At 40.9% G+C, this 12176-nt stretch overlaps 1 protein-coding gene across 1 annotated transcript in view; it reads right to left on the reverse strand.

Annotated features, from left to right (window-relative positions):
• Nucleotides 1–12176, reverse strand: part of RXFP2 (relaxin family peptide receptor 2) — a 318798-nt gene that overhangs the window by 198568 nt on the left and 108054 nt on the right. The gene's annotated exons all lie outside the window — the stretch shown is intronic.

Below are 12176 nucleotides of genomic sequence, written 5' to 3' on the forward strand. Positions count from 1 at the left end.
GACTCCTCTTCTTCAGACTCCTCTCTCTGCATTGCCTCTCTGCGTTATTATAAGGTGTGTTAAGTAGTTCTATTCCTATAATATATAATTATAATATATAATATTATATTTGTATAAACTGCTCACATGTTCCAATGAGCAGCCAGCCACTACCCCATGAGTGCAGCCCGCAAGCCCTGCGCATATAAACAACTCACTTGGGGCTAACGCACACCACTAAAGTGCTTACGTTGTTTTGACGTTCCATGAGACGCTACAGTGTGCTACCAAAGTGTTTAATACATCTCAACAAGAACTGCCTACATGTCTCCCCAGAGTGCATACACTAATTTTAATTGAGTTGCTAATATGTACTATAGATGTGTTTACTGGAACCATGTATCAACCGCTAACGTACGCTACCACTGGGCATAACCTAAACTCACAAGAGTTACTAACAATGTGTATATCCTATCACCACAGGAGTTACCAGGGAGCATTCCCACAGTGCTTCACCTTTAACTTCACATGAGTTACCAGAGAGCATTATCACTTTGCTTTACTTTTCACCCCACATAAGTTACCAGAGAGCATTGTCACTGTGCTTTACTTTTAACCCCACATGAGTCACCAGAGAGCATTGTCACTGTGTTCTACTTTTAACCCCACATGAGTTACCAGAGAGCATTATCACTGTGCTTTATCATTAAAGGGAAACTCCAGTGCCAGGAAAATGATCCGTTTTCCTGGCACTGGGGGGTCCCTCTCCCTCCAACCCACCAATCCCCAGTTACTGAAGGGGTGAAAACCCCTTCAGTCACTTACCTGAGGCAGCGGCGATGTCCCTCGCCGCTGTCCCTCGCCGCTGTCTCCTCCTCCGCGCCGCTCCTCCTACTGGCTCCGTCGGCCGGCGGGCGAGACTGATCCCGCCCACCGGCCGAGGAGACCTAATGCGCATGCGCGGCAATTCCGCGCATGCGCATTAGGTCTCCCCATAGGAAAGCATTGAAAACGAATTTCAATGCTTTCCTATGGGTATTTGAGCGACGCTGGAGGTCCTATGGACCAGGAAGAGACCACTAAAACTGCAATAAATACACTTACAGGGTTAGGAGTAGTGGGAGTTGGCACCCAGACCTCTCCAATGAGCAGAAGTTGTCTGGGTGCCTGGAGTATCCCTTTAACATCACATTAGTAACCAGAGAGCATTATCACTGTGCCTTACCTTTAACGTCACATGTATATCTTACTGTTTGTTCCCTACACCCACATGGGCAACTAGCGAGCTATACTGTACTGTCTGTCTTATGCCCGTACGGGACACTAGCTGGTTAATCTTACGCCCTCATGGGCTGCTAGAGTGCGGCACCAGACAACAAAGCAAATATAGACATAAATGCTGTGAGTACCCACTATACCATGTTATGTTTGTAATGCCTGTCAAAGAAATGCTTGCAACAGCTGTTGGAGTTGTGCAAGCCCAATGTTATTTTATGCACAATCAAAATAAAAATAAAGAATTAAAAAAAAAAAGATAAAAAAAGATAAAAAAAATAAAAAAAAGGATGCAGCTTCCGAATGAATCTAAAATGGATGCTGTCCAGGGGGTGGGAGGGTCTGGGAGGGAGGGTCTGCTGCTGATTGGCTGGAATGTGTCTGCTGACTGTGAGGTACAGGGTCAAAGTTTACTCAATGATAACGAATAGAGGGCGAATTGAACATTGCATATGTTCGCTACACGTGGCGAACGCGAACAAGCTATGTTCGCCAGGAAATATTCGCGGGCGAACTGTTCGGGACATCTCTACTGCTCATTTGCTTCCTGAGCAGCATAAATATGTTCGGTGCCTGATTTACAGTATTAGAATATAAAGATGCAGCTTATTGAATAAGGAAAGTTTCCTATACCTTAGCCTCCAGGTTTTTATCTGCCGTATTATGGGGTTTGGGAACAGGGAGCACCTAGGAATTATATGCCTACAGGCATGTGATATTTAAATTTTGACCTGCATTTGTATACAATGAGTGGATCACTTACTGATATTTTAGTATATGTATCTTTTTGTATTACTTTCACTAGATTTAAGAAAGCTGTATTTTGCAAAGCCTTACCTTTTTCTAACATATTGCCCTTAGCTGGTTCTAGTGTCGGTGGGACTGAACGAGGCTAACTTAATTATCTTTGCTATTTTTGTTTTCTTCTAGATATTTTATCATCTGTATTCATCATTTGTTGTCACATAATGCATACTGATTGCATATGACAAAACTTCATTTCTGATTATTATAAGATGGGGGATACTATATAAAGTATTTTTAATGTATATTCCCTATCAACTCTGTAAAAAGCAAACAAATAAATGAAAAGGAAAACGATTAAAATGCACATCACTTATAATTAATATGTATATATACACATCTGCTTAATAGTTGATAGACATTTCCAAATATGTGCCGATAGCATACCTGGCAATATATAATAAGAAGCATAAATAGGAGTGAGATTAGATTAGAGATAAGACAAGACAAGACAGGTCTTATTTCTCCAGGTTTGCCCAAAAAAAATCAGTAGAACATTTTTGAATTGTTGAAGATTCGTTAGAGAAGACAACAATAAATGCCCTAAAATTTAAAAATGTGACAGGTATGTTTTCAAAAGTATAGAGTTAGTAGCAAATTGTCAATTTAGTTGATTTACCTGTTACCATTTCCTCTGATTTTAAATCTTTTATTTATCTCGGTCAATATGTAGCCCATGTAAAAATATCTGCTAGGAACTTGAAGAATTGAGCATTGAGAGATAGAAAGAAAATCCAATGTATAGAATGATTAAACCATTTTATAATTATGCAGTGAAATGAAAAGAACACACCGCAAATCTCTAGTGCTATCGTCAACAGATTAATCCACAGAAGGGCCAGGCATGTGAAAAGTGAATAGAGAGACTTTTATTCAGCATTTCAAACGAGCATCAATTTGGCTCAATGGAGCTTTTAAGAAGTGTATGGTGTCCAGGAAAGTGCAAAGTATCTATAGGTGTAATATATATATCATCTGATTGAAACATGAGATTACCATGGTAACCAAAGTTGTATTTAAAGGATGGGATACTGTATATAGTACATATAAAAAAAGTGATTAGAAAAGCTCTAACATAGTATATTGCATTCAAAATAATTAAAAAAAAAACATGTTTTTCACTCATTAATACATCGTATATACCCCAGTTGATTTATATATAGTTGCTTGTAACTTGTTTCTTGTAGTGGTTGTAGTGTTACTTTAATTGTAGGCAGTGATGCACAACTGCTACTTTGCCACAAATTGTCTAACCTCACAAAGAAAACCAGGAGGTTAAAGCCGTGCAGTGGTGTAAGTACACTTACATGACCAGCATCTTATTATGTCAGTTAAATAATGAGAGATCAAGGTCTGGCATTGATTTCAATCCCTGCTGCTTAAGGAATAGAACTATGCGTCCGTTCGTCATTCCTGCTTTAGACATTATGCATTCATTACTGTTACAAACTACTTATGATTCTAAGTCCAAGTCAAACAGCGAAAGATCCATCAGAGAATTAAGCATCATTTTAATTTCATTCATTATTGCTTGTTTGTAAATTGTATTGCAATATTATGTCCTACAACTCCCCACGACAAACAGATGTTTTCTCTTCTCGCTGTGTCACTGTATCACTCCCACACTGCCATGCTTCCGGTCTTAAGCATTCATGAAATATTCTCTTTCTCATTGCAATGGATACAACACATGATTTAATCTCTAAAGTGAGGATTGTTGGGAATTTGAAGTGATTTTAACATTTTAGGCTCAAGTAGCTGAACCTTAAATGTAGTAGAATAGAATACTTTTTTTCCAGTTACTTTTTTTGTAGGCTATCATGAAATGCAATTTGAATTTCCACTAATAAACATTTTTGTAAAAAAACCCGGTGTCACATTTGTTGTGAAACCATTTTATATCTTTTTTTTTTTATTCTTTCTTACACCAATATACATACTCTTCTAAATGTTAAACAATTGGGTTTGTCCAATTGTCACCAAATTATAAAAAACACCCGCTGGTCTGGTCAAGTGATAAGTCTTGCAGCCCAACCATGAGTTTAGGCTAACTTGTAATTGTATTCACTTTAGAACAGGATTCTGTACCATATATTATCATTTCTTTGTACCTTTATTTTGTGAAGCACCAATCTTCTGTAAGGAATTTGTTGACCCTGACAAAAAATAAATAAAAAATGGGATCTCGGTTTAAAAAACAAACAAAAAAAAAAATCCAGTACTGAAAAATAATTAATAATTGCATCCTAGTTCCTGTATAGAAATAGGTTTGACAAAACAATATTGCAACTGAACTGAAGTAATTGAAAACGTTTTACACATGCAATAAACTTGCATTCTGCCGATAATTTTTACGTTTGCCTAGGTCTGGCAGGGAACATACCTAAATCAATATTACAAACCAAAGACATTTGTTGACATTGATGTTAGAGTGTCGAATGGATTAATAAAATGAAATGGCAATTTCACTACTACTGACACTATATTATAAGACTTAATACAACATATGAAAAGGAATATGCTTTACATGCAAGAGGTTAACTGATATTGGGTAGACATTAACATACACACAATAACACATATTGATTAAATGAAAAATGTAAATGTAATCTAAAATATGTCATGATAGATTGTAGTCGTAACACGTTTTATGGAAAAACAATATTTTAGTGTAAATTTTGAAGAGTTCTGGAAAGGTTCAGTTGTTCCAGTTTTCTTGAAAGTATGTGATCATGTGCAATAACGGGTGTTTCCTTAGGGACACCAGAAGTAAAAACACAGGATTTATACCGGAAGCATGAGAATCTCGAGAAACCATCTGTTTAAACGTACAAAACTTCCAAATCCAAGAAATTATTCAGGCCTAGAATTTTCCATTTCCTTTAGGGGAAATAAAATTAATATTAATTATCCATGCTATATATGTAGGATGGTTCATACATATCCCTAAGGAAATAAGCAATGGGATGCTGATAGAAATGATAAAGGCCATTTTGGCTGAAACATCATAGAATTTTTGTATGTGGCTTTAAGAAAGCATAACTTCTCACTTTACACTTCCACTACGATGCCCGGGTTTTTTTTGGAAAATTGATTGTACAAGTAGAGGAGTAACTCTGCAGGGATCTGGAGATCCACAGAGTGTGATTGGGGGTGGAATTTGTCTCTTGTGTTTATTTGAACATGGACAATGTAGGCACGGTTTGACCTGCTAAGAGGTCTTTGTCAAGCATGACAAAGACCTCTTTAGCAGGCTGAAATGTTGCTGCTCTGTTGTGAACCATTAAATCTGCCTGCGACTTGAACACCTTGAATGCCTGGAGATTTTTTTTTGTCTGCCTGATCGGTGTGGGATTGCTGGTCCTGCTCCAGTGCACTGGGTGTTTGTGGCTCCTATCTTCATTTTTATAATAGAAAAAAAGCTTATGACACAACGCCACATACATGGATACTGGAATGCTTGGCTCTCTACAAGGTCAATAGGAGCCTCCATCAAGAACTTGATAGGCCAATTCCAGGACAATAACACAAGGGAACATCAAATGTGACACATAGCAAGGTGATGTGCTATCCACAATGCATAGCCCTCAACATCCTCATCCATATAATCATTGTGACAGACCAGCCTGTCCCTGAATTATAAAAAGCTTTTTCTCCATTCCCCTGTTTGTTCGGTATATTACATTCCCCTTAAATTGTATTATTAATCCGTTCGAATACCGAATAAACCGACGAATGACCAGACCACCCGTATGTGGAGTATGCTACTTGTTAACCCCCGTCACCTCTGTCAGCACCTTATTAACACTTATAACTGCAACATTCTAAATGATCAGCTGGGAGGTCGCCGTTCGTATGTGCGAACACATGGCGACGGTCATCTTTGAGCCACAAACTATATACTATAGGCGCTTTGTATCTGACTATAGTACGATTGCGAAACCCCTGATTGACCTAACAAAGAAAAGTTTACCAAGGCAGGTCCTGTGGTCCCCAGCATGTGAAGTCGCTTTTCAGTCTCTTAAACAAGTTCTAATTAATGCTCCTGTCTTGGGTGCCTCAGTACCTAACAAACGTTTTATTGTACACACAGACGCTTCTATGTTTGGACTGGGGGAAGTTTTAAGTCAAGTCAGGGAAGATGGAGCAGAGCACCCTGTTGCATATCTCAGCAGGAAATTGTTACCCCGGGAGGTGAACTACGCGGCAGCGGAGAAGGAATGTTTGGCGTTGGTTTGGGTCTTAAAGAAACTGGCCCCTTATTTATATGGACAGGAATTCACTTTAATTACTGACCACAACCCGTTGGTGTGCTTTAAACGGGTTGCGGGAGACAATGGCCTACTGCTGCAGTGGAGGGGGGGTGCAATGTGACAGACCACCCTGTCCTTGGATTATAAAAGCTTTTTCTCCATTCTCCTGTTTGTTCGGTATGTTACATTCCCCTTCAATTCTATTATTAGTCCGTTCGAAAACCGAATAAACCAATGAATGACCAAACCACACGTATGCGGAGTACGCTAATTGTTAACCTTCGTCACCTCTGTTAGCACCTCATTAACATTTATAACCGCAACATTCTAAACAGTCGGCTGGGTGGTCGACGTTCGTATGTGTGAACACATGGTGGCGGCCATCTTCTAGCCATGTTTGGTCATCGAGTGTGTGGAACTAAAATCGGACACTTGACCGCCTACTATTTTGTGTGATTTCATACCCCTGAAAGAGACCGACTGCTCATACCAATTTCCTGGAACTATTCTGGGCAGAAGCCTCGTGTGTGGTCGGTCAGAACTTTACCTCCGGGGCATTTCGGCTGCGTTCGTGGAATCTGAACGCTTTTTGGATATGTTGGGTGCTCAGATGCAGGCTATCCGGGGATATAGGACTTGAGGGGTAACCTCCATGTGGCCACTGGAGGGGCTACCTGGCTCAGGGTTGCAAAGTAGGCAGCTCTGCCATTCAGTGTCTACACGCTGTGCATGGAGATTCTGAATTTTACTTATAGAGATGCGTTGATTCAATACATCTCTATGAGGAGGTCCTGATTGGCCAAAACGGCACTAGGCCCTGCCCCCGTGCCAATTTTAGCCAATCCAATGCTTTCCCTATGGTGAAATTTTGATGATGTCACAAAGGGGGCAGAGTGTTGCTGTAAATAAGGTGAGTTTTAAACTTTTATTGGGGGGCTAAAAGGTGGGAAAGATGCCTAACTGGTGGGTTTAGCACTATAGGGTCAGGAATGCATGTTTGTGTTCTTGACCCTATAGTGATTCTTTAAGATATTTGTTTTCAGGCAGTTGTCTCTCAGGTACAGAGAAATCCATGGGGGGCAAGGGGGGAGGATTCCCCTGCAATGTCACTTTGGAAATCCCTTGTGTGGGAAGTTGCATAAAAGGCCGTGTGTGGCTTCCAATTAATTAGTTCATCCCCAACATAGAGCCTCGTCTCATGTGTGAGGGAGAAAGCTATACCTGCTATACCTGCTCTTGGATTATTGGGAATGCTGATTGGGATTACTATAGCAGCACTCACACTAGGGGGAAAAGAATATCTCTGGCGGCGAAACCCCTCTTCCTCTCGGGGTGTCCACCACAATCATAAAGAGTGGATATGGATACAGGTTCAAGAGTGGAGCTACCATCAGCCACCTACCCTACATGGGTGACATCAAGCTGTATGCCAAAAGTGAGCGGGACATTGACTCACTTATCCAACTAGCGTATACAGCATGACTATATGAATGAGAAAAGGACATCGGAACTAGATAAGTGTGGGCAGATGATAGCAAAAAGAGGGGAAATGATCAGCACAGAAGGAGTTAAACAAATAGGGATCTACCTTTGGGCACACCTTGAGATTGGTGGGCCCAGATATTTCTTTCTACTTTAGTTCTGCCACTGCGTTCGAGTGGAGGATATTATTGTATGCCAGTGTCACGGCTCCCGGTGATTCTGCGGGCATGGTTGCACATAAAGGAAGCAACCATGCCGACAGAAACAATTCTTACTTACCTTTCTCGCGGCAGGCCACTGCCTGATCTCCCTCCGGTCCCCAGCGGGTGCGACGCTCTTAGCAGCGTAACTTACCTTCGCCCACACCAAAGATGGTGCCAACGTGCGTGCAACGTCACGTCATAGACGCGCACGCACATTTTGGGGTCAGAGGCCGGGGGAAACCAATTACAGCCAAAGGAGGGATATTTAAACCCAAATTACCTTTCTGTCAGTGCCCTGCCGTGGTTTCCCTTTGATGGTTATCCGCGAATGTGTTCCTGATCGTGTTTTTCTGATTTTTGACTTTGGCTTAGTTCTGACTTCCCTGATTTCTGGTACCCTTGACTTTTGGCTTTTCCTTATTGCTGTTCCTCGTTCTGTGTCCCTGACCTAGGCAACTATTTTGCCTATTCTCTGGTACGTTAAGTCCGGCCATTCTAAGTTCCTGTTAGACGTTATCCTTAGTCCTAGGTGTGATACAGTTCTGCGTGCTGGTTCAACAGTAATCCTGACAGCCATGGAGTGGGTGGGAGGAGAAGCTGGGTCCAGAGGGCCCAAGCAAATGCTTGCCTAGGGTCAATATTAAAGTTGGCCCTGGGGAACACTTGCTTAGAGGTGTACGTGGTCTTCAACAATCTCTAAGTAGGTGGTACATGTCAAAGTAACATCCACAAGAATTACAGGACCCAAGGTTTCCAACAGAACATTGCCCAGAGCATGAAATTGCCTCTGCTGACCTACCTTCTTCCCATAGTGTATCCCCAGGTAAACAATGCACATGCACCCAGCCATCTAATTAATCTAAAAGAAAACAGGATTCATCAGACCAGGCAACCTTCAGCCATTGCTCCATGAGCCAGTTCTGACACTCAAGTCCCCATTGAAGGTGATGTTGGCAGTGGATAGGGGTCATCATGGGCACTCTGACTGATCTCTGGCTACACAGTCCTATTCACTGTGTCTTCTGACATCGTTCTATCATAGCCAGCATTACATTTTTCAACAATTCGAACTACAGTAGCTCTACTGTGTGATTGGACCAGACGGACTAGCCTTCACTTGCCAAACTAATCTTATTGATTTTTTTGATTGGATAACTAAAATAATAGATCAGGGTGGTGCAGTGGACATTTCTTATCTAGATTTCAGTTAAGCTTTTGGCACTGTTGCACATAGAAGGCTCATCAATAAACTGCAATCTTTAAGTTTAGATTCCAATATTGTTGAATGGGTAAGGACGTGGCTGAGTGACAGGCAACAGAGGGTTGTAGTCAATGGAGTATATTCGAAGCATGGGCTTGTCACCAGTGGGGTACCTCAGGGATCTGTACTTGGACCCATTCTATTTAAATGTTTATTAGTGATATAATGCAGAAGGTCTTGATGGTAAGAAATGTCTTTTTGCTGATGATACTAAGATATGTAACAGGGTTGATGTTCCAGGAGGGATAAGCCAAATGGCAAATTATTTAGGTAAACTAGAAAAATTGTCAGAGTTGTGGCAACTGACATTTAATGTGAATAAGTGCAAGATAATGCATCTTGGACATAAAAACCCATGGCAGAGTACTGAATATTTGATAGAGTCTTAACCTCAACATCTGAGGAAAGGGATTTAGGGGTGGTTATTTCTGATGACTTAAAGGTAGGCAGACAATGTAATAGAGCAGCAGGAAATGCTAGCAGCATGCTTGGTTGTATAGGGAGAGGTATTAGCAGTAGAAAGAGGGAAGTACTCATGCCATTGTACAGAACACTGGTGAGTATTGTACGCAGTACTGGAGACCGTATCTCCAGAAGGATATTGATACTTTAGAGAGAGTTCCTAGAAGGGCTACTAAACTGGTTCATGGATTGCAGGATACAACTTACAAGGAAAGGTTAAAGGAACCAACAAGAGGGCATAGTCTTAAATTAGAGGGGCAAAGGTATAAAACTAATATCAGGAAGTATTACTTTACTGAGAGGGTAGTGGATGCATGGAAGAGCCTTCCAGCTGAATTGGTAGAGGTTAACACAGTAAAGGAGTTTAACCCCTTAAGGACACATGCCATATGTGGCATGCCATGATTCCTTTTTATTCCAGAAGCTTGGTCCTTAAGGGGTTAAACATGTGTGGGACAGGCATACGGCTATCCTAACTATAAGATAAGGTCAGGGACTAATGAAAGTATTTAGAAAATTGGGCAGACTAGATGGGCCGAATGGTTCTTATCTGCCGTCACATTCTATGTTTCTATGTGCATCAGTGAGCCTTGGGCACCCATGACCCGGATGTTGGTTTTCCCCCCTTCGCAATGATTGCAAGACTTCTCCATCACTTCCATGTTCGGCGAGTAACACTGATCTTGGTCACCCCGCTGAGCAAACCTTAGTTCCTGGACCTTTGGGCACTGTCCTGCAAGGATCCCCTCCACCTGCCTTCATACCCAACGTTTCTCATGGACCCGTATTTGAATTCACACCCTCTGCTTCTGAAGGATCAACTGACCCTGATGGCCTGGACTCTTTCCATGGTTCCTGGCAGATCAGCAAATGATTGCAGGCTGCTAGGAATCTCTTATGGGACTCAGAACCTTGATCGATTTACTGTCTGTTTCATCGGTTCTGAACTTCCTCTCATCGTTTTTTTTCATTGGGTCGGTCATACCGATCGATTATCGTGGTACAATTGGACTTTTAGCAGCCCATGTCCCGGTCCAGGGACTCCCAGTGGGCAAGGATCCCCTGTTGTGCCGATTACTAAGCGGAAACCAGCCTCCAGCAGAATCCAGGTTCTTCTTATGGGACATGGATATTGTTCTCCATTTTCTACGGGACTGGCCACCTAATGACAGACTTTCTCTTTGTCTGTTTTCGCGCCAAGTTTACATTTCTGGAATTATTGGGAAGTTTGCTCCTTCGGATGTTGGATTTAGGACTTATTGTTATTGCTTGTTATATGTTTGATTCTGCTTGATGTCGCTTTCTGAAAGAGGAAGTGCTTAGGTCACTATAGCTCATGTACGTCCTAGTCACTTGTGATTGGTTTTTCTGTGTTTCTTTGTTGCTGTGGAGCTAGTAAAGAGAGATTATGCAAAATACTCGCCTCCTGTCATTACTAAAATTAAGATTATTAGTACCCTACAGCTAGTATAATCTTCAATTGTACAATATAATAACGTTATGCACTTCACCTCTCAGTGATTTTAATGTTGTGACTGATCACTGTATCTATAAACATAAATATGAATCTGAGTAACAATGAGGTGAAACACTAAAAAATGTATATTGTACTGGATTTATAGATTTAAAGGAACACTCCAAGTATATAAAGCACTCCAGCGTGTTGCAGAATATTGCCCAGATCACCTGCCTTGCAAAGACAGGGCTATACAGTTCATTGAGAAGTCTGTTATTGGACAACCAGGGAAATTGTGTTTTGGGAAAGAACAGTAACTGCAGATACTAGAGACTTTTTCTAATGCAGTGTTCCTTTAATAGAGATCTGCAAAACAAATAGTGCCACACAAGAGAAGAAGGATCTCCAGAGAATACACTAAAATAATAAAAAATATTGTGCGAAATACACAATAAAAAACAGAAAAAAATTATCAATAATACTGTGATCACTCTTGGAGTAACCCAACAATCCCACCTAATAACAGAATACATAATAAAGCAGGGTGAAGAAACAAAACATGCAAATATACCCTTCAGGTTCTCCAGAGGGCTATAAAACAAATATAAAAAATATATTGTGCAGTATGTCTTCGTGAACCAAGAACAGGAACTTATATATAGATGTGGGTACACTCACATTTTCTTGAACCCATAAATACTGGCTCAAGTATAATCAGCATAATAAGAACTCCAGAGGTCTGAAAAAATATTCCATAATGGTTCTAAAGAGAAATACAACAAAATCACCAAAGGATTATATCAGTTATTACAAAAACAACAAAAGGTTGCATTAAAGTAGATACAAGTTCTCCTCCAAAAATCAGGCAGCATGAGCAAAAAGGAACAGTATACCATGGCAGCATACTGGACCTCAACCAGAGGCGATAAGTAGGGACTACTAATATTTAAAAAGGGGGGGGGAGGTTCTTGTACACTATACCATCCAAAGGGTGGAGGGGA

Source organism: Pelobates fuscus, chromosome 1 (assembly GCF_036172605.1).
Source record: "Pelobates fuscus isolate aPelFus1 chromosome 1, aPelFus1.pri, whole genome shotgun sequence".
NCBI lineage: Eukaryota > Metazoa > Chordata > Amphibia > Anura > Pelobatidae > Pelobates > Pelobates fuscus.